This window comes from Mytilus californianus, unplaced genomic scaffold, assembly GCF_021869535.1.
Source record: "Mytilus californianus isolate M0D057914Y unplaced genomic scaffold, xbMytCali1.0.p SCAF_6, whole genome shotgun sequence".
Lineage (NCBI taxonomy): Eukaryota > Metazoa > Mollusca > Bivalvia > Mytilida > Mytilidae > Mytilus > Mytilus californianus.
The window spans coordinates 36,143,272-36,163,084 of record NW_026262712.1 but is presented as its reverse complement, the minus strand read 5'-3'; the positions used below and the strand labels follow the sequence as shown (position 1 = coordinate 36,163,084).

The 19,813-nt window shown below is 32.4% G+C and overlaps 1 long non-coding RNA gene across 1 annotated transcript; it reads left to right on the top strand.

Annotated features, from left to right (window-relative positions):
• Positions 1 to 18,033: 18,033 nt before the first annotated feature.
• Positions 18,034 to 19,813, top strand: LOC127705321 (uncharacterized). The gene is made up of 3 exons (XR_007983827.1): positions 18,034 to 18,331; positions 18,590 to 18,675; positions 18,936 to 19,813. It is a non-coding gene; the product is annotated as an uncharacterized LOC127705321 (long non-coding RNA).

Below are 19,813 nucleotides of genomic sequence, written 5' to 3'. Positions count from 1 at the left end.
TATGTGACAACAAGATTATTCATTGTCAAAAACTCATGTTAAAAATTAATATTATAATTTTCAGTTTATGATCTCAGACTTTCTGATGTTGATTTGCTCAAATAAAAACAATAAAAAAATCATAGTTCTTCAATGAATTATAATTTATAATCATAATATACACATGTTGAATTAAATTTCTAATGCACTTATCTGAAAACATCAGCATCGGATTTTCAAGTTTGATCTCCATATCAGCGTAATCACATTTTGATGACGTGTTTCTCAAGTGCGCTAACGTCGAAGTGACAATCTCGCCCCATATTATATCGACCAGAAGTTGATCCGTTCCCGTACCGGTATTATGAAAATAGATCAAGGGTGTCGCATAAAAATATTACAACTGGCCAGTTTTAAATAAAAGAAAAAAAACAACGTTAATTTAATCGGCACAGGGTGCATGCGGATGAACTATTGGCCGCATTATCTAGAACGGTATTTTCTAGGGTCGAACTGTTCAGTACAATTACAAAAAACACGTGGTCATGATTTGTTTACATTTTACACAAGTTGAGAAACCAATGTTTCACGATGTCGATCATTGATAGAAACGCACTTATGTGAACTTGGGAGAAATTCAGAAACGCTCCAGCTTGTCTGGCAAAACAGCCCTTGGCGTTTCTGGAGTTCCCTGTCGTTTATATCGCGAAAATCTCGGCATTTTTCTTACTTTGAAATACGGTCAAACTGAAATTCGTAATTCTTCCATGAACAGGAACTTCAGCTAGCTGTGTAAACTGTAAAATTAAGTGACCCATTAAGTGCATGGCTTCACCTGACAGCTTTGGTGTCAAACACATTGTTTATTAAACACCAATTATCTTTGCTTTATGTCAAAAACAATTTGTCTCTATCAAAAATGTTTGCCAAAAAAAAAGAAGAGTTACTTCCCCTTTTTTATCAACTTTTCACAATATATTCCGTTTATTTATGGTTTTTTTTTCGCAATTAAATAAATATAAAACAAATTGAATGCAAATGCATATTAGAATATTTCTTTGAATTATTTTTAACCTGAAAACACTTAGAATATAAATATTTTGAAAACTGTTTTTTTCATCTTTACCTCCATTCATTAGCTCTATCAAGTGCTTTAAAATAATAATTCAAATTATTTTATCGTAAGTTTGCATAAGATCCTAAAGATGAGTAACTACCAGGTTAACTTTATGAAACTCATAAGCCACTAAATAATTAAATTCAGCTGCAGTGTGAACATGTTATTAGTCACTATTAATGACCCGAGATTTTTAAAGCTAAACATAAAAAATTGTGCCAAAAGTATTGAATTTTATTACTCCCCTTCAACTGAAACTTGATTTTACCTTAGTGCCTGAGTTTTATTTTAGTTTAATTGCCCTTTTTTCAATGACATTTTACAAATAAAATTGTCATTTTTTGACTAGAGCACCCTGCCCTTTTTAAATCCTGGCTAGAACACTATATCTTCATGTGAATGTGAATATATATATATTTAACAAACAATAGTTAATTTCAGTCCCAAAGATTTTCTTTTTTATTTGGTTGAATTTGTAATACAGATTATATTTTTTCTTAAGTCCCAATACCAGGAATCATCCAGGCCCTTTTTTTTTTCCATTCAGATAGAATTTGTAAATGTCCTAAAAGTTGGATGAATGATGATCGAAAAGTCCTGATATATTCTGGTTTATATAATATGATTTTTGAAAGTCTTGAGATATCCTGAGAATTCCCCCAGTTTTAAGCTGCTTGATTTGAAAGTCCTGACATTTTCTGGAATTCTCCCATTAAGTTTTTTTCTAAAAAAAGGACTTATAGCCTAACAGGATATTTTCAGGATATCCCAGGATAATCTTGAGATATCCTTATTATAAAAGTTGTCAGGATTTATTTCTGCAAGGGGTGTATGCATCATTTGATGGAAAATGTAAAAATAAAAGTATTGGTTACAGAACAGTCATATAAATGTGACAAAAAGTAATTTTAACAAACTAGAGGCTCTAAAGAGCCTGTGTCGCTCACCTTGGTCTATGTGTATATTAAACAATGGACACAGATGGATTCATGACAAAATTGTGTTTTGGTGATGGTGATGTGTTTGTAGATCTTACTTTACTGAACATTCTTGCTCCTTACTATTATCTCTATCTATAATGAACTTGGCCCAGTAGTTACAGTGGAAAATATTTTGTAAAAATTTACAAAAATTTACAAAATTTATGAAAATTGTAAAAAATTGACTATAAAGGGCAATAACTCCTTAAGGGGTCAATTGACAATTTTGGTCATGTTGACTTATTTGTAGATCTAACTTTGCTGTACATTATTGCTGTTTACAGTTTATCTCTATCTATAATAATATTCAAGATAATAACCAAAAGCTGCAAAATTTTCTTAAAATTACCAATTCAGGGGCAGCAACCCAACAACATGTTGCCTGATTGGTCTGAAAATTTCAGGGCAGATAGATCTTGACCTAATGAACAATTTTATACCATCAGATTTGGTTTCAGAGATATGAGCCAAAAACTGCATTTTACCCTATGTATTATTTTTTTGCCATGTCGGCCATCTTGGTTTGCGGGCAGGGTCATCGGACACTTTTTTTAAACTAGATACCCTAATGATGATTGTGGACAATTTTGGTTAAATTTGTCTTAGTAGTTTCAGAGGAGAAGATTTTTGTAAAAGATTACAAAAATTTACGAAAAATGGTTAAAAATTGACTATAAAGGGCAATAACTCCTTAAGGGGTCAACTGACCATTTTGGTCAAGTTGACTTATTTGTAGATCATACTTTGCTGAACATTATTGCTGTTTACAGTTTATCTCTATCTATAATAATATTCAAGATAATAACCAAAAACGGCAAAATTTCCTTAAAATTACCAATTCAAGGGCAGCAACCCAACAACGGGTTGTCCGATTCATCTGAACATTTCTAGCCAGATAGATCTTGACCTGATAAACAATTTTACCCCATGTCAGATTTGCTCTAAATGCTTTGGTTTCAGAGATATAAGCCAAAATCTACATTTTACCCCTATGTTCTATTTTTAGCCATGGCGGCCATCTTGGTTGGTTGGCGGGGTCATCGGACACATTTTTTAAACTAGATACCCCAATGATGATTGTGGCCAAGTTTGGTCAAATTTGGCCCAGTAGTTTCAGAGGAGAAGATTTTTGTAAAAGTTTACGGACGATGGACGCAAAGTGATGAGAAAAGCTCACTTGACCTTTCAGGTCAGGTGAGCTAAAAATAATATGTCACATTTAATAAGTTTACACTGGTTGAAATAAAAACCAAAGTATTCTTGAAATCCTTTCCTGTTACAAGATATATACAAGGTATTGCACAGTTTAGGAAATTGTTTGTTGCAACTTTCTAGCAAACAAACTCTTTCTTGCAACATTGCAGAAAAATACTGCAACTTTCTCATGAACAAATATTATTTCAGTAACATTGAGAGATTATGTTACAAGTTACAGCTGCAACAACATGTAACTTTCTTGCTAGTACTTCTTGTAAAGAAATTTGTTTGCTCCAATATAATAGAAAACTTTTTACCTCAGTAAGGGATGTTAAATTTTCAGACACAATTATGCTGAAATTTTCTAACTCTTTTTCCATCAAGCAAAATGACAGAGTTTAAATACCATCACACTTTCCATCAAAGAAAATGTTTAAGTCCAATTTCCATCAAACTTCCTTCATTTCCATCCTATTTTCCATCAGGTGGAATAAATGCCATCATATTTTCCATCAGAGGGTAAAAATGCCATCCAATTTTCCATCAGGGGTTAAAGATGCCATCAAATTTTCCATCAAAAGAATGGGGATGGAAATAAAATTCCTAATTTCCATCATCCTTTGATGGATTTTTTTGGTTTAGGATGGAATTCCATCAAGTACCATCAACTTTCCATCAATTGTCCATCAAGTGTTGATGGAAAATGAAGAAATTGATGGAAGATCTAGGGAAGGGAAGGTAACTGGAATCTGCATGCAATCCGTTTACCTTCAAAATTGGCAGCTCCATTTAATCGTTTAATCCCCTAAAAGTATAAAAAAAATCCACAAAGAATCAATTGTTCTAGACGTTTTGAAGCAATAAATTCATCAGAAATATTATTGCATGTTTATACAGTATACATTGGAAGCCATTTGGAATCAAATTAATTACCCTCCCCCTTTTTTTATCCCCTGAAGATAAAAAACTAGCTACTTATTATTTTCACCAAATAACCATTCACACAATTCAATTAAATTTTTACATATCTACCAGTTATGCCTGTTATGTGACAACAAGATTATTCAATGTTGTTAAAAATAAATATTTTTTTTATATTTTCAGTTTATGCTTTCAGACTTTCTGATGCAGTTGATTTGCTCAAATATTAATAAAAACCATAAAAAAAATCATAGTTCCTCAATAAATTAATATTTTATAATTTCATTATATACACATGTTAAATTTTAAATTTTAAATGCACTTATCCAAAAACATCTTCACATCTTCTATGTTTTCGATTCTGCAACAGCGTAATCACATTTTGATGACGTTTTTATCAAGTACTCTAACGTCAAGGTGACAATCTCGCCCCATATTATATCGGCCAGAAGTTGATCCGTCCCCGTAACGGTATTATAAAAATAAATCAAGGGTGTCGTATAAAAGTATTTATTACTGGCCAGTTTTTATACGCCCGTCAAATTTTTGACGGGACGTATTATGGTATACAAATGTCCGGCGTCCGTCCGTCTGTCTGTCCGTCTGTCCGTCTGTCTGTCCGGCGTAAACATGTCGCACCGTAACTTGAGAATGACTTATCCAAATTTCATGAAACTTAACATAGTTGTTTCTTATGATGGTCAAACGATCTGTATACTTTTTGGTGAAAATTAGATTAAAACTTTTTGAGTTACAGTACTTAGTAACTAAAACAGGTGTGTGTTTTTTTTCACATGTCGCGCCGTATCTCAAAAACAATTTATGATTATTGCTTAAAACTTTACACACTTCTTAGTTATATTAATCTTAAGATCTGTATACTTTTTTGTGATGATTCAAACTTTTATTTTAGAGATATTGAGTATTTTGTTAAAAAAGGGGGAGGGTTTTTTCACATGTCGCGCCGTATCTCAAAAACAGTTTATGATTATTGCTTAAAACTTTACACACTTCTTAGTTATATTAATCTAAAGATCTGTATACTTTTTGGTGATGATTCAAAATTTTATTTTTGAGTTGAGTATTTTGTAAAAAAAGGGGGAGGGGTTTTTCACATGTCGCGCCGTATCTCAAAAACGATTTATGATTATTGCTTAAAATTTTACACACTTCTTAGTTATATTAATCTAAAGATCTGTATACTTTTTGGTTTTGATTCAAAATTTTATTTTTGAGATATTGATTTTTTTTTTTTTAAAAGGGGGGTTTTCACATGTCGCGCCGTATCTCAAAAACAATTTATGATTATTGCTTAAAATTTTACACACTTCTTAGTTATATTAATCTAAAGATCTGTATACTTTTTGGTTTTGATTCAAAATTTTATTTTAGAGATATTGAGTTTTTTGTAAAAAAAAAAAGGGGGTTTTCGTATGTCACGCCGTATGTCAGAAACTATTTATGCTTATTGCATAAAAATTCACACACAAGACGACGGGCGTATCATGCGCTCATTGCGCAGCTGTTTATTAAAAATAAGAAAAAAAAAACTTTAATTTAATCGGCACAGGGTGCATGCGGATGAACTAGTGGCCGCATTATCTAGGACGGTATTTTCTAGGGTCGGACTGTTCAGTACAATTACAAAAAAACCACGTGGTCATGACTTGTTTTCATTTTACATAAGTTGAGAAACCAAGGTTTTAAGATGTCGATCGTTGGCCTATCATTGATCTGATAATTTTTCTAAATTATTTAAATGCCGGACAACAGGTAGAAAATCAGAAACGATCCAGCTTGTCTGGCAAAACAGCCGTTGGCGTTTCCTGGGCGCCCTGTCGTTTTTATCGCGAAAATCTCGGCATTTTTCTGACTTTGAAATGCTGTCAAACTGAAATTCGTAATTCTTCCATGAACAGGAAGTTCAGCTAGCTTAGTGTAAACTGTCAAATTAAGTGACCCATTAAGTGCAGGGCTTCATCTGACAGCTTTGGTGTCAAACACATTGTTAATTAACACCAATAACTTTGCTTTATGTCATAAATAATTTGTGTATTTCAAAAATGTTTCCGTTACTTCCACTGTTTTATCACCTTTTCACAATATATTCCTTAAATTTATTGGTTTTTTTTCTAAAAAAAAATAAAATAAAACAAATTGAATGCAAATGCATATCAGAATATTACTTTTAATTATACCCCACGCAACGAGTGGCGGAGGGTATAATGTTTTTGACCCGTCTGTCCTTCCGTCTGTCTGTCCGTCCGTCAGTCCGTCAGTCCTGTTTCTTGTCATCGCAACTCCTCTCAAACCACACAACAGAATTTAACGAAACCTTTTTAGATAATAAGGACATCCCAAGAGAAAATAAATCTGGAATCCCACTGAAATCCCAGCTGGAATTTTGATGGGATTCCAAGTGGGATCCCACCTAATTCCACCGGGATAAAATTTCGGGAATCCCGCCAAAAGTCCGGGAATTCCGATGTAAATCCCGGTTGAAATATACTGGGATCCCACTGGGATATTGTGGGATTTTGATTGGAATATACTGGGATTCTGATTGGGATCCCGCTCTTTTAGCGGGATTCCCGAAATTTTATCCCAGTGGAAATATACTGGGATCCCAGTATATTTCCACTGGGATTTACATCGGAAATCCCGGACTTTTGGCGGGATTCCCGAAATGCTACGATTTTGCATTTTCTGAGGGAATATACACATTTATTACTCATTATAAGGTAGATGAATATTGCCTTGTTGTATCAAATCTGTCACGTATATATAAACATTGCGGCATGAATTACATTGTATTGGCCATGTTTAATATCTTATTTCAATGGCTGTCAAGTTCCCATTCAAAAAAAATGTACTTGTATTTAATGTCAGATCCTTAAACTTCCATCAAAATTATAGATACTAGTACTACTAGCAAACTTGTTTGCCATTTTTAATGGCTGCTTATATTGTTAAATTACCCATTAATTAAATATGGTACTCACCCCACCCCTCCTCCCCATGTTCACTAACACCTTCAAGCATTTCATTGTCTTAATTGTATTTAGATACGCAGTTTTCACCATGGCTTAATGATGCTCGCTGTTCAGTTTCAAATATTATAATGTTAAAAATGTGTGTCAGATATAAAGGATACATGTGAAGTTCTCCTCCTTTCTGTAATTAAATTTGCTGTCTCTGTACTTCCAACTAGTATTGCTGAGTAAAGGTAACTGGAATCTGCATGCAATCCGTTTACTTTCAAAATTGGCAGCTCCATTTAATCATTTAATCCCCTAAAAGTATCAAAAAAATCCACAAAGAATCAATTGTTCTAGACATTTTGAAGCAATAAATTCAATAGAAATATTATTGCATGTTTATACAGTATACATTGGAAGCCAGTTGGAATCAAATTAATTACCCTCCCTCTTTTTTTATCCCCTGAAGATAAAAAACTAGCGACTTATTATTTTCACCAAATAACCATTCACACAATTCAATTAAATTTTTACATATCTACCAGTTATGCCTGTTATGTGACAACAAGATTATTCAATGTTGTTAAAAATAAATATATTTTTCAGTTTATGCAGGAACATATATATATTAGATATATCTGCATGTTCCCAGGTTTATGCTTTCAGATTTTCTGATGTTGATTTGCTAAAAAAAAAAACATAAAAAAATCATAGTTCCTCAATAAATTATATTTTATAATCTCATTATATACACATGTTAAATTAAATTTTTAATGCACTTATCTGAAAACATCTTCACCATCACATGGAATTTTCTATTTTGCTACAGCGTAATCACATTTTGATGACGTTTTTATTGAGTACTCTAACGTCGAGGTGACAATCTCGCCCCATATTATATCGGCCAGAAGTTGATCCGTCCCCGTAACGGTATTATAAAAATAAATCAAGGGTGTCGTATAAAAGTATTTATTACTGGCCAGTTTTTAAAAATAAGAAAAAAAAACCTTTAATTTAATCGGCACAGGGTGCATGCGGATGAACTAGTGGCCGCATTATCTAGGACGGTATTTTCTAGGGTCGGACTGTTCAGTACAATTACTAAAAACCACGTGGTCATGACTTGTTTACATAAGTTGAGAACCAAGGTTTTACGATGTCGATCGTTGGCCTATCATTGATCTGATATTTTTTCTATGTTATTTAAATGCCGGACAACAGGTAGAAAATCAGAAACGATCCAGCTTGTCTGGCAAAACAGCCGTTGGCGTTTCTCGGGCGCCCTTTCGTTTTTATCGCGAAAATCTCGGCATTTTTCTGACTTTGAAATACTGTCAAACTAAAATTTGTAATTCTTCCATCAACAGAAGTTCAGCTAGCTGTGTAAACTGTCAAATTAAGTGACCCATTAAGTGCAGGGCTTCACCTGACAGCTTTGGTGTCAAACACATTGTTAATTAACACAAATAACAATGTGGGGACGTGGGGTATGTGAGCGCGCTCACTAAGGTTCTTTAATTATTTTTAACCTGAAAACACTTAAAATATAAATATTTTGAAAATTATTTTTTTCATCTTTACTTCCATTAGTGCTTTAAAATAATAAATCAAATTTTTCCTTTTAGCGGATATCTTTCATTTAAAGAGCAGCAGGTGGAGGAGAAAGATAAAAAAAAAAGCAGGTGGTGGAGAAATATTAAGAAAAGGGCATCCAATTTTTCAAAGCAGCAGTTTTAGGGTGGGGTCATTGAAAAACCCAAACATAAGGGCTTGATGTCACATGAAATATTCATGATTTTTTTCATCAGCCAAAAAATGTCCAAATAAACAACAAAATCCTAGAACAAATTACATTTTTTATCGGTAATATTAATGCAGTTGGTCACACATAATTCTGAGTCATTTTCATGCAGCTTTATAAACGTATTTACACTTTTGGTATTTAGCTATATTTTGCCTCCGAATGACCTTAGATCTACTCCGAATCACCTTTTGACTTCAGGCAACAATCACTTTTTAATTGTGACGTCAAATGTTTTGAATTATGATGTCAAAGTTTACGGGAACCTGTGTGATTTTACGTAATGGCGGACAAATTTGCATACAAGTGTAAATACGTCTATTCATGCTTATTCATGTTTGTCACACAGTCGAGAAATATTTTAAGTCCAAATTTCATTCATCCTTATTCATGTTATATGTATTAGAAAAATTCTAAGTCCAAACATTCAAGTTTATTCATGATTATTCATGTCCCAAAAAAAGGTTTCTTTTGTCCCCAAATTAGTTTTAGAAAGAAAAAAACTTCATTATAGTAAGCTTTAGGCTTTTTAACAATTTTTTTGGTTGTCTTCATACAGTTATTAAGAATTCATGTATATTCCAGTTTATTCATGCTTCTTATTCATGAATAAATTTGACACTGGAATAGAACCCATGAATAAAACTGGAATATTCATGAATATTCATGAATATTCTTCCTAATTCATGAATATATAAATATCATGAAAGCAGGGTACAATATTTATCCACTCTTGACAGTTAAATTTTAAATATTAAAAACGCTCGGGCAAGCCTTGCATTTTAAATTTGAAAATTTAACTGTCTCGAGTGGATAAATATCATATCACACTCAATGATTTATCATTATAGCTAAATCAATGACCAGATTAATGAAATATGTCAATTTCGTAAAACTTTATGTATAAGTGTTTTCATGACATCACAAATAACACAAATTCAGACTTTCAACAAACTTGAATGAAAACTTGTCAATATTAGATAGGAGACAATACAACTCGTATGTTGACAATAGAGAACTTTAAACATTAAATTGATCTTTCTGACTTTGATATTAAGTATGTTGAACCCTAAGCTCTGTTTTCAATAATGTCTTAATGTTGTGGAAACCCGGCCGATTTCTCAACTTATTTTTATGCCCCATTTATTTTTTCTGGTCTGTTCATCTGTTCCTCTGTCTGTCCCTCTTCAGGTTAAAGTTTTTGGTCAAGGTAGTTTTTATACGACCCCAAAAAAAAGTTTGTGGTCGTATATTGGTATGACGTTGGCGTCGTCGTCGTCCGAAGACATATTAGTTTTCGCACTCTAACTTTAGTTTAAGTGAATGGATCTCAATGAAATTTTACCATAAGGTTCAATACCACAAAAGGAAGGTTAGGATTGATTTTGGGGGTTATGGTATCAACAGTTAAGGAGTTAGGGGCCAAAAATAAGCATTTTTGTAACTTCCAAACATAACTTGTGTGTAAGTGTATGGATGACTCTCTGACATTGTACCACAAGGTTCCATATCACAAAGCAAATGCTGGGATTGATTTTGGGGGTAATTGCCTCCAAATTTTAGGAATTAGGGGCCAAAAAGGGGCAAAAAACAAGCATTTTTCTAGTTTCATGACAATAACTTGTGTGTAAGTCTATGGATCTCTCTGACATTGTATCACAAGGTTCCATAACACAAAGGGAATGCTGGGATTGATTTTGAGGGTAATTGCCTCCAAATTTTAGGAATTAATGGCCAAAAAGGGGCAAATAACAAGCATTTTTCTAGTTTCATGACAATAACTTGTGTGTAAGTGTATGGATCTTTATGAAATTGTACTACAAGGTTCCATATCTCAAAGGGAAAGCCGGAATTGAGTTTGGGGCTAATTGCCCAAAAATTTTTGGAATAAGGGGCCAAAAAGAGGCCAAAAATAAGCATTTTTTCTAGTTTCCAGACAATAACTTGTGTTCAAGTGTATGGATCTCTCTGAAATTGTACTGCAAGGTACCATACCACAAAGGGAAAGCTGGGATTGATTTTGGGGATAATTTCCTCAAAATTTTAGTAATTAGGGGCAATAAAAGGGCAAAAAAACAAGCATTTTTCTAGTTTCAGGACAATAACTTGTGTGTAAGTGTATGGATCTTTATGAAATTGTACTGCAAGGTTCCATATCACAAAGGGAAAGCTGGGTTTGAGTTTGGGGGTAATTGCCCTAAACGTTTAGGAATTTGGGGCCAAAAAGGGGCCAAAAAACAAGCATTTTTCTAGTTTCCAGACAATAACTTGTGTTCGAGTGTATGGATCTCTCTGAAATTGTACTGCAAGGTACCATACCACAAAGGGAAGGCTGGGATTGAGTTTGGGGGTGATGAATCATAAGGGGGTTCAAAAAATTTGGGGGGGGGGATTTTTTTTTCTTTAAAATTTTCCATTTTAAATTGGTTATTTCTGATTTATATATAAAAGCAAATAATAATGATATGGTTTGAATAGGTAAATTAAAAATTTTTAAGTTCTTAGACCACTTTCATTCTGTGTCAAATATTTAATCACAATCCAAATTCAGTGCTGTATCAAGCTTGAATGTTATGTCCTGCATACTTGCCCCAACTGTTCAGGGTTCGACCTCTGCGGTCGTATCAAGCTGCGCCCCAGCGGAGCATTTTATTGATGAAGTTGAAGTCCTATCAACTAGAAACTTTGTACACATGTTCCTTATGATATGATCTTTTTAATTTTAATGCTGAATTAGAGTTTTTACCCCAATTTCAAGGTCCACTGAATATTGAAAACGATAGTGCGATTGGGGCACTTGTGTATTATGGACACATTCTTGTTTTTGCCTGTTTTGTAAATGTCCACACTTAAGAAAACATGCATATAAACTTGAAAAAAACCTGTTCTTAACTTGCTTCTTATTTGGCTATAATAGCTTATTTTCTGAAACTGAATTATTTCTATTTATTTTCTTTGTTACTGTAAATTTAGAAATTGTTAATATTTTTTTAAAATGAATAATTTAGTACTTTCTTAAAAAATCACAATTATAAATTGATGTAATAATTTCTGAATTTACAGTATCTCAATGATTTAAATTCATAATCAAAGTTTGTATAGTTTGACATGTGAATGTTATGTTAAAAAAAAGCAGAATATGTATTATATTCAATTTATTATATTTCAGTGTGAGGACCTACGTGGACAACCAGATGAACAGGCGTCTCCGACGAGTTGGTATGCCATACGGCTATGTGGCTCCACGAGTAGAGGCACCACGATGCTCTCGTCGTCTTTTAGGGTTGGAGCCTGAACCAGTACTTGTCCCAGTTGCCTCTCCTGAGCTGCCAAGAAATGATCAACCTGAACATTTCGAAGCAGTCGTACCTCGTGCACGATTATTCTCCGTCATGGTTCCTGAAGCAGCTATACAAATAGCTGATGAAGTTATCATTGACGAGGATGGTATGGTCGAGGTGGAGTTAGCTGGCGAGGAGCTCTCGGTTCTGGAGTCAACTCTGGAGGAGGAAGAGGTCATTGAGCTGTCTGTGGAGGCCTCTGTGCTGTGTGGTATGGACACAACGGTGGAGGACCCAGCCGACTGGTTCCTGGAGGAGACTGTGTCTTTCCTGCCAACAGAGGAGGAGACTGTTGTGTTCGAGGAGGTAGTGGACGAGGATGCAACAACCAACCACGCTGAAGAGACTGTCTGGTATGGTCCTGAAGAGGTTGAGGTTCCAGCCACTCCAGTCACACCGTATGTTGTTATAGGTAATGATGTAGGTGTTCCTTTGGACTGGGAGGTGATCCCTGATCCAGTGGTTGAGGTTGCTCCTGTCCCTGAGGCAGCTGGGAGGTTTGCTGGGTGGAGACAGGTGGCTAGAGTGCTAGGCTGCCTTGTTACTTCATACCAAACTATCTCAGCTGTCTAATTTTTTGGTTAATTTTTGATAAATACATATACATTTTGTATATTTTCTTTAAAAAAAAAAAAATGGAAAAGTAAAAATTTTTGCTTTAAGTTTAAAAAAAAGTTTGGAAAAGTTTAAATTTTTGTTTTAGTTTAAAAAAAAATGTTTGGAAAAGCTAATTTTTGAAACTTGAAATTTTTGTTTTGATTTATGGTCATTCAGTTTATTTTTGAAAGATTTTCATTCTTTGCTAAGTAACACAATTTCTTCAAAACTTCAGAATGAGTGTTTTTATAATTTTGGCTATTTAATCATTAAAGTTTTATGAAAATATTTTGTTTTAATTTAAATGAAAGTTTTTAATGTTTAATTTACTTAACTTGGAAATTTATAAAGAGTGTGTCTGTCTTTTTGTAACCACTGTTCTTTTTATCCAACACACGTTAAACTTTCAGGCTGGACAACTGTCAAAATGGATCACCATAATTATCAGTCAGGTCAAGGTCAATCAGTATAGATATCCAATCATTTCAGGTCAACATTTTCTTTTAAAGTTTGGTCATAGGTTAGAGGTTTAAAGTTCAGGTCAACATTGACAAGAATAGAATGGTCATTACTCCTTTAAAGGGTAGAGGTCTACTAGATTTAAGATCAAACTATTTGTAAGAATGGTTATTTGTAAGGTCAAAGATATGCAGTGTCAGGTCAAGGCCAATGTTTACTTCTACAGAATGATTATATCTGTTAGCAGGATCACAGATATGATTAATTGCTTAAAAGCAACAAGCACATGTAAGAAGCATATTCCTGCTAAACAGCTTTAAATATATGTGTACCTATTTTCACAAAAATAGCTCCCTTCCCCAAGGGTTGACTGGGGTATAAAAATATGGTCATCCATTGGTCTTCTTCTGACCGGCAGTAAAACGCTTGCAAAAGATTAGCCACCCTTTAGTTAATACATAGTCACATCCTGTTAAAATTTAAAATTTAAAAGTTGCATCTAATACCAGAGTAATTTTTAACCTGAAGTGTGACAGACGAACGAACAGACAAACAAAAGAAAGGACCGACAAACAGACGACTGGGTAAGACCAGAAAACATAATGTCCATATATGGGGCTTAAAAATCCAGCATAACTGCAACATTCCATTTAGCTTTTGAAATTTTGATGAAAAATACAAAATATTTCCTTTGACTCATTTAAAACATTAAATTGTCACCACCCTTTAGAAAGAAAATGAACATTAAAGTTCCCTACATAAATTTCATAATTTAAATAAAGGAATTTTTTCAGCAATTTTCACTTCTGGATGAAAGGATAAAATTACCACTTCTGTTTTATAATTCATTGAGAGCATTTATAAAAAGTAACGGATCAGAAGTCAAACAAAAAAAGAAAATATCACTAATTTCCTATTAAACATCCCAAACATTTCGCATTTGTTCATTTTAACCTTGACCACTCTTTTTAAAATTTTTAAAAATATTAAAAAAGGTTTCTGTATCTTAATTTGGCAGCTTCTGATAAATTAAAGAATATATTTGGTATACATCAATGAGGGGTACTTAACAAACAACAAAAACAAGGCGTCTTTAGGTCAACATAGTCTTCAACAAAGATAGGCATCTATACAATATGTTTAGTGTTTATAGTACAAAAATTAGTCGACAAAATTTACTAAATATCTATAAAGAAAAAAGTTGACAAAATTTACTAAATATCTTTAAAGAAAAAAGTCGACAAAATTTACTAAATATCTATAAAGAAAAAAGTCGACAAAATTTTACTAAATATCTATAAAGAAAAAAGTCCACAAAATTTTACTAAATATCTATAAAGAAAAAAGTCCACAAAATTTTACTAAATATCTATAAAGAAAAAAGTCCACAAAATTTTACTAAATATCTATAAAGAAAAAAGTCCACAAAATTTTACTAAATATCTATAAAGAAAAAAGTCGACTAAATTTTACTAAATATCTATAAAGAAAAAAGTCCACAAAATTTACTAAATATCTATAAAGAAAAAAGTCCACAAAATTTACTAAATATCTTTAAAGAAAAAAGTCCACAAAATTTACTAAATATCTATAAAGAAAAAAGTTGACAAAATTTACTAAATATCTTTAAAGAAAAAAGTCCACAAAATTTACTAAATATCTATAAAGAAAAAAGTCCACAAAATTTTACTAAATATCTATAAAGAAAAAAGTCCACAAAATTTTACTAAATATCTATAAAGAAAAAAGTCCACAAAATTTTACTAAATATCTATAAAGAAAAAAGTCGACTAAATTTTACTAAATATCTATAAAGAAAAAAGTCCACAAAATTTACTAAATATCTATAAAGAAAAAAGTCCAGAAAATTTACTAAATATCTTTAAAGAAAAAAGTCCACAAAATTTACTAAATATCTATAAAGAAAAAAGTTGACAAAATTTACTAAATATCTTTAAAGAAAAAAGTCCACAAAATTTACTAAATATCTATAAAGAAAAAAGTCCACAAAATTTTACTAAATATCTATAAAGAAAAAAGTCCACAAAATTTACTAAATATCTATAAAGAAAAAAGTCCACAAAATTTACTAAATATCTTTAAAGAAAAAAGTCCACAAAATTTACTAAATATCTATAAAGAAAAAAGTTGACAAAATTTACTAAATATTTTTAAAGAAAAAAGTCCACAAAATTTACTAAATATCTATAAAGAAAATAGTCCACAAAATTTTACTAAATATCTATAAAGAAAAAAGTCCACAAAATTTTACTAAATATCAATAAAGAAAAAAGTCCACAAAATTTTACTAAATATCTATAAAGAAAAAAGTCGACTAAATTTTACTAAATATCTATAAAGAAAAAAGTCCACAAAATTTACTAAATACCTATAAAGAAAAAAGTCCACAAAATTTACTAGATATCTTTTAAAGAAAAAAGTCCACAAAATTTACTAAATATCTATAAAGAAAAAAGTCCACAAAATTTACTAAATATCTATAAAGAAAAAGTCCACAAAATTTACTAAATATCTATAAAAAAAAAGTCAACTAAATTTACTAAATATCTATAAAGAAAAAAGTCTACTAAATTAACTAAATATCTATAAAGAAAAGAGTAGACAAAATTAACTAAATATCTTTAAAAAATAATAATAAAGCAAAATAATTAAAAATTCTTTTTTCTTGCAATTAAATAAGTTTAAAATTTTTAATTCAGCAAAAGATTTGGGCTTTCAACAACTTGATGTGAATGATATTGCATTATTATAGTGTCTGAGTACAACATTATTACATAACTTGCTGGGTTCAAATTTCTTTTTTTACAAAAATATAAAGTATATCCAAAGTTAACACTGGCAAGTCAAGTATAACAATGTATCTAACACTGCACAATCTGCATAAACCTGCATACCTGCATAGGATAATTAGCATTGCATATATAAATTAACATGTAAAGCTTATGCTGGCTTGCTGATGTTTTCTTTCATTGTTCTATTTAATTAAACCCTAGCCAAATATAGCAACATCTATTTAAAATTGACCTGGGACTTGGATTTTGGGCAGGTAGGGAGGAATAAGGGAAATACCTTGGCCTGGGATTTTAGGGCTTAAAGAAAGGGGAGGGGAAACCCAGGGACTCTGGTGAAGTGGGGAGATAAAAGGAGAGGGGAAACCCAGGGCCTGGTGTATTTGGGGAGATAACAGAGGGAGAAGGTTACATCCATGGCCTGGTGAACTGGGGGAGATAAAAGAGGGAATGGGGAAAGAGTTGCTGTCCATTGAATGAAGTAAGTTATGTGTTAATGTTGTATTCACATTGTTGTGATGATTTTATTGTTGCTTTGAAGTTTGTGGAGCACAAATACCCCAGTAATTTTGGATAAAAATGAAAATGAAAAAATATTCCCGTTTAAACTTTCAGTTTTTACTAAAGATATTCCAGTGTTCAAATTAACCATTAAAGTGGTCTTTCTTAAAGTTGTCAAACAAGAACCAAAGTGTACCTTTTAAACTTTAAAATATCAATTGAACATTAAATTAAAAACCTTTGGTTTAAACATTTATGCGTGTTTCTGAATTCCTTTCATTAAAATTGAGTAAATAAAATCTCACTCTATTTAAACAATTTTGTGTTGTAAAAAAAACCACAAAAACATACAATTAAGTACTTGACCTATAGTATAGAAACTTGTTTTTGTTGGAGACTATATTGACCTCTGGGGTCCAGGTTTTTTGTGTTGTTTAGTTGCTGTCTCAATAACATAATCCCTAAAGTCATTTTCAATTAATAATGGACAAAGGACAAATTATAAAAAACCCAGAATAACCAAATCCTTCATATTAACTTATAATAACTGTTAAATTTTCCTTCAAATTCAATATATGTTTCACACATCTCCTTCGTTTAGATAAATTTTAAAGTGAAACAGAGAATGGAAGCCAAATATTTAAAATTTAGATTAATTGAAATAGCCTCCCCTCTTAAAAAAAAAAAAAAGAACAAATTTTAAAAGAAAAAAGGGGGACGGAAACCTAAAGATACAGAATTTAAATAAAGTGATAAAAAGTTCCTCCATCCTTTTCTAAACTTCTTTTTAAAATTTTAAATTTGGTAAATTAGATGTTCCCTAAATTTAGAGTATCCATGGGAACATGTCCCATTTTTACCAGAAATTAATATACCCATAGGAACATTATGGTACATGTTCCTTTCCAAAGTAATAAAGGTATCCATTGGAACATCACATGTTCCTCTCCCAAGTAATAAAGGTATCCATAGGAACATCACATGTTTCTCTCCAAAGTAATAAAGGTATCCATTGGAACATCACATATTCCTCTCCAAAGTAATAAAGGTATCCATTGGAACATCAAATGTTCCTCTCCAAAGTAATAAAGGTATCCATTGGAACATCACATGTTCCTCTCCCAAGTAATAAAGGTATCCATAGGAACATCACATGTTTCTCTCCAAAGTAATAAAGGTATCCATTGGAACATCACATATTCCTCTCCAAAGTAATAAAGGTATCCATTGGAACATCAAATGTTCCTCTCCAAAGTAATAAAGGTATCCATAGGAACATCACATGTTCCGCTCCAAAGAAATGAAGGTATCCATTGGAACATCACATGTTCCGCTCCAAAGTAAGAAAGGTATCCATAGGAACATCACATGTTCCGCTCCAAAGTAATAAAGGTATCCATTGGAACATCACATGTTCCTCTCCAAAGTAATGAAGGTATCCATTGGAACATCACATGTTCCTCTTCAAAGTAATAAAGGTATCCATTGGAACATCAAATGTTCCTCTCCAAAGTAATGAAGGTATCCATAGGAACATCACATGTTTCTCTCCAAAGTAATAAAGGTATCCATTTGAACATTACATGTTCCTCTCCAAAGTAATAAAGGTATCCATAGGAACATCACATGTTCCGCTCCAAAGTAATGAAGGTATCCATTGGAACAGCACATGTTCCTCTCCAAAGTAATAAAGGTATCCATAGGAACATCACATGTTCCTCTTCAAAGTAATAAAGGTATCCATAGGAACATCACATGTTCCGCTCCAAAGTAATTAAGGTATCCATTGGAACATCACATGTTTCTCTCCAAAGTAATAAAGGTATCCATAGGAACATCACATGTTCCTCTCCAAAGTAATGAAGGTATCCATAGGATCATCACATGTTCCTCTCCAAAGAAATGAAGGTATCCATAGGAACATCACATGTGTCTTACCAATGTAAATAAGGTATCCATAGGAACATCCCATGTGTCTTACCAATGTAAATAAGGTATCCACAGAAACATCCCATGTGTCTTACCAATGTAAATAAGGTATCCACAGAAACATCCCATGTGTCTTACCAATGTAAATAAGGTATCCACAGAAACATCCCATGTGTCTTACCAATGTAAATAAGGTATCCACAGGAACATCCCATTTGTCTTACCAATGTAAATAAGGTATCCACACAGGAACATCCCATGTGTCTTACCAATGTAAATAAGGTATCCACAGGAACATCCCATGTGTCTTACCAATGTAAATAAGGTATCCATAGGAACATCCCATGTGTCTTACCAATGTAAATAAGGTATCCATAGGAACATGGGGGCCTAGGTGGCCAAGTGGTCGAAGTAGTTACTACTGTAATCACTAGCCAGTCAACACTGAGGTTGTGAGTTGGAACCCCGCTCGTGCGGGTGCACATGACTCCAATCTTAATTGACTTAGGGTTGTCAGTTTTCCTATTGAAGGTCAGTAGTTTTCTCCAGGCACTCTGGCTTCCTCCACCAGTACAAACTGGCCGCCATGAAATAGCCAAAGTAGTGCTTAAAAGTGGCGTTAAAACACCAAAAAATCAAATTCAAATCCATAGGTGCACTGCATGCTCCAAATTTACTGGTATCTGATATCCATTGGAATCCAAATTTAGCTGTTCAGTTTGTATTGATGACAGATTGGCTTTACAATGAACTTTGAACTCAAAGAAATGGATACACATGTTTCAGAAAAGTAAGTTTGGTACCTATATCTCTTTTCACACTTTTGTTGTTTTTAAATAATTTGTAAATTTTATTGTAAATGTAACATATTTAAGTTGTCAAATTTTTGTGTAAAAAGGGGAATGACCATTTCAAAACTGTTTTTCAATATTTTTGTTAAAGATTTTCAGGAGGAAACAGAAAAATTATTTATGAAAATGTGGATAGTGTCAAATGTGTATATAGTTTTAAGAAAAATAGAAAAAAACAAAAAAATGCATGGGTGATGGTTTTTAATGATTTTAAGAAAAATAGAAAAAAAAAAAATATGCATGGGTGATGGTTTTTAATGATTTTAAGAAAAATAGAAAAAAACAAAAAAATGCATGGGTGATGGTTTTTAATGATTTTAAGAAAAAAAAAAAAAAAGAAAAAAAAAAAATA